We start from the raw sequence: 4,595 nt of genomic DNA, 5'->3' as shown, positions 1-4,595 counted from the left end.
GCAAACAAAAACAACTTGGGATAATCAGCATTTTGCACAGATCAGGGAAAACTGGCTGTTCTACACCAGCTCATGTGTTCCATTAGAAATGGATTAAATCATCCAGACAGAGATCTTTCAGGTGACATTTTCATTTAGAACTCACCATTAGAGCTGGGCTTGAGTCCTTTCTCGGTGACCTGCACTATGAGTCAGCCAAGCCCATCCACACCTTTGACAGGACAGGTTGTGATCATCCACAGCCGTCCGCTACTGCCCTGATTTCCTTGGCATTGAGAAGATTATATGCACGAAGCTCTGTTTCTGGATGTTAGTCACTCGGGCGTGTCTGACTCTTTGAGACCCCGTGGACTGTAGCTCGCCAGGCTCCTCTGTCCATAGGGATTCTCCAGACAAGGATACCGGAGAGGGTTGCTATTTCCTTCTCCAGGGGATCTTTCCAGTCGAGGGATGGAACCCAGGTATTCCACATTGCAGGCAAATTTTTTACCATCTTAGCTACTAGGGAAGGATAGGAACTAAATTTTTTTACCTTGGTGACTAGTGGAAAATAAGCCATCAATTCACTGACTGGATTTATCAAGTGCCTGGTTAGAAACATAGGCTCTAGAGTCAATTGACTGAGTTCAAATCTCACCTCTCCAAATCATGAGCTTTGGGACACTGGGCAAGTTACTTAGTGTCTTTAAACCTTAATTGAGGAGAATCTTAGTAATAAGTATCCATTAGGCTACCGGGAGGATTGTTCCAGGGTTAGTTCCTTGAGAAGCAGATGGCGAGAGAGAAATTGGCCAACAGGATTTTATGAAGGGATCCTCCTAAGAGTAACACCAGTAAAAGTGAGACCAGGAAGCAGGACTGGGCAGAGGGAGAAGCTGAGCTGGGATGCCGTCCCAAGCAAGTAGCAGCCCACCCCAGGAGCATGCTCTGGAGCTGGGAGAGCACGTTAGCAATGCCTTGAGATGAACCCAAAGGACAGGGTCCTGGCGCCCCTCCGTCAAACAGTCATCGGATCCAGGCTGCCCTGAGAAGGAGATGTGACCTTGGGCAAGGCAATTTTCATCAACTTAGTCAGTCTGCAAAGGACGCTGGTGATTGGTTTCCTACAGTGTTCTCAACATCTAGATCCTTCATTCCTCCAAGGGGATTACATTCACTGTCACAAAGATTAAGTGAGATTATCCACATAAAGCTCATACCACAGTATCTGGCATTCAGTAAATGCTTGCCACTTGGCCACCATTACAATCATTGTTTTTACAACTATTAATTGCCAGGCACTGTGCTAGAGGCTGGGGACTCAGTGTCAATTGAGATTCTGCTCCTAGGCTCAAGAAACTCAGTGCATAGCAAATCAGACCATCAGGCAAGCAACTGCAATGCAGCGCACTTGATAGGGTGCCCTAGGATTTGTATGGGAGCATCTAGAAAGGACACGTGACCCAGACTAGGAAGGCAAAGGAAAGTGATACCAAAGGTGATACCTGGAGATGGAGGGGAGTCAGCCAGGCAAAGGGTGTGGGAGCTGTCAGCAGTGGTGAAGAAGGTTGAGGAGGTAGTGTGCTCATGATATAGTCCAGCAGAGCCAGCAAAGAGTGGGCATCAGAGAGAGTGGAAGAAGGGTCTTTTACACACCAGGCCAATGAGTGTTGGATTTGGAGATAAAAAGGGCGATGGGGAGCCATTCAAGCATTCTAACCAGAGAAAGGACATGGCCCACTTGTGCTTGAAAATGGTCACTCTGGCCACCATTTCGGCAATGGATTGGACATGAACAACCTAAGAGGCTGTTTCCAGGGTCCACATGAGGGACAAGGATGACCTGGACTAGGCTGGTGGTACTGAAGAAAGAGAGGATACCCATAAACAAAGAGTACCGAGGTGGTGCCATCTACAGACTCGATGATGATTAGATGGAAAGAGAAAAATGGAAATTCAGGGTCATGCTTCAGCTTCTGATAGGCAAATGAACTGCAGAAGGCCTTGTGTCTTGGTCCATTCGAGCTACTATATCAGACTAACTCAGACCGGGGGGTGCTTATAAACAATAGAAATGTATTTCTCACAGTTCTGGAGGCTGGAAATTCCAAGATCAAGGCACCAGCTGATTCAGTGTCTGGCAGGTGCCAGAGGACAGCCATCTCCTCACTGTGCCTTCACATGGTGGAAGCAAGCAGGGAGAGAGCTCTCTGGTTTGGGTTTTGTTTTTTTTTTTTTGTATAAGGACGTTAAGCTTATTCATAAGGGCTCCATCCTCATGACCTAAGCATCTCCAAAAGGACCCACCTCCAAAAGGCATCACATTGGGGAATATGTTTCAATATATGAGCTTTGGGGGACACAAATATCTAGTCTATAGCCCCTGGGGAATGAGTGTCATAAGATCTAGAAAAAGAAAAAGCCATCAAGAGTAGACATATCCCTCATTATTCAGCATGGCTTAAAGGAGCTTCTTCTAGACAGTTCTCCAAGATTTATGACTCCATTGTAGACAAACCCACTTGAAACCCCTGATGGGCTATAACTCTCAGAAGCGGGGTATGTTAATCCCAGAGGAAACTGTTTCCTCTCTGTTTCTCTAGCAAATCTAACAAAAAAGCAAACACACGTTAACACTAGCAAAGAACGTTCCGTCTTTAAATGCAGTTGTAGTGAAATCGAGCAAAGGAAGAAAATACAAATAAACATTCACTTTGGAATCAACCTTCAATATGCATCCATATTTATTGAATACGGACTCCGGGCCCAACCTTCTGCTCAAGGCTTCAGAAATAAGGAAAAATATGAGAGCCGCTGGGATTTCCCTGGCAATCCAGTGGTTATGACTCTGTACTTCCAATACAGGGGACACAGGTTCAAGCTCTGGTCAGTGAATTAAGATCCCACGTGGCACCCAGTGCGACCAAAAGTAAAAATAAAAAAGAGGCCCACTGACTAGTGCACTTGCGGGCCCAGCTCTTCCAATAATAATACTTCTTATGGTAAATTGGTGCACTAGCATTTGGGTTTATACCTCAGTCTCTTATGTATTTGGTGGTGACTTGAGTCAGTTTTGTTTAGTCACTAAGTCATGTCTGACTCTTTTGTGACCCCATGGACTGCAGCCTGCCAGGCTCCTCTGTCCATGGGATTTTCCAGGCAAGAATACTAGAGTGGATTGCCATTTCCTTCTCCAAGGGGAACTTCCTGACCCAGGGATCAAACCTGCATCTTCTTGTTGGCAGGTAGATTCTTTACCTCTGTGCCACCTGGAAAGCCTGACATAGTACAGGGGCTTAAACATCTCTGTGTTTTCACAAAGCTGAGTTTTTGTACTTCAAAGCTGGTAAGTAGACCTATGTAAGTGAGACCCCCATTCCACTGAAAATGATTGGCAGTTCTCTTCAGCATTTGCTCTAAAAGGAGTAATTTGGGGGTGGGAAGAGACCCCAAAAAAGTGTTTCTGAGGGTTCCAGAATGTCCTCTGCATTTGAGTTGGAATATTGGGACCAATATTACTTAGCCCAAGGCATCTTCTCAAAAATGTTTCTGGGGAAGGGAGTGAGCCTGCAGGCCTAAAAATCTAAAATGAGACCTCCCAACATACCACCTCTGGGGGCATACTTTCTCTCTCTCTCTCCCAGAGGAAATGAGGTGCTTGGTGGAGGTTACAAGTGCAACCACCATTTCATTAACTACACAAATTTTTTTTCATAATTTGTATTCTTTCCTACTTTTCAAAGGGCTTCCCAGGTGGCTCAGTGGGTAAAGAATCCGCCTGCAGTGCAAGAAACATGGGTTTGATCCCTAGGTAGGGAAGATCCCCTGGAGAGGGAAATGGCAACCCACTCCTGTATTCTTCCCTGGACAGAGGTGCCTGGCAGGTCCACAGGGTCGCTAAGAGTCGGAGGTGACTGAGCACGCATGATTTACACTACTTTCCAAATGAAGGTTGGATTAAGATAGCAAGAACCAACCTGCACCATCAACAAGCCCCAAACCCCAAAGAATGTTTTTTCTTGAAAGTTCTTCACTGCAACAACAGAGTCTACGTTTAAGACATGTGCTTCAGCAACATGCAAGCGCTGATGCAATCTTTCTTTAGGATTCGAAAGAAAGGCAGGTGAATTTCTATTTGTACTTCCATTATTCGCCCTGGCTTGCTTCTGGTGTCGGATCAACATTCCAGAGCCCTTTCCGGACGGCCCTTAAGCCCATGGGGAAAAAGTGATTAACTGAGGGTCACCTATGTCCTGGAGTATCAGTAATCTGGGGGTACAAAGGCGAGGTGGGAGAGACTCTAGTTTAATCCCCAACGACTTAAAAGGCTAACGATGAGTTTGTTTTTACACGAAGGAGCCAGTCCCGGGAACACCCACGCGGCTCGAAGAAGACCAAGCGAGTCTGAAAACCGAAACCGGCCCAGGACTCACAGATGACGTCCCCGGATGTTCGCTCGACCTGCAGCTCGGCGACACAGGGATCCCGCGGATGTAAACCCCTCGCCCAGCTCAGGGAAGACTCCGCCAGGAGCCCCCGACCCGGGGAGCCGCGAATAGGGGGAAGAGGTGGCGGGGTGGAGGAGGGGCGGCCGGCGGAGGCCCCGCCCACGCCCC

This window comes from Capra hircus, chromosome 26 (assembly GCF_001704415.2).
Source record: "Capra hircus breed San Clemente chromosome 26, ASM170441v1, whole genome shotgun sequence".
NCBI lineage: Eukaryota > Metazoa > Chordata > Mammalia > Artiodactyla > Bovidae > Capra > Capra hircus.
Note: the sequence above shows the minus strand (reverse complement) of the source record.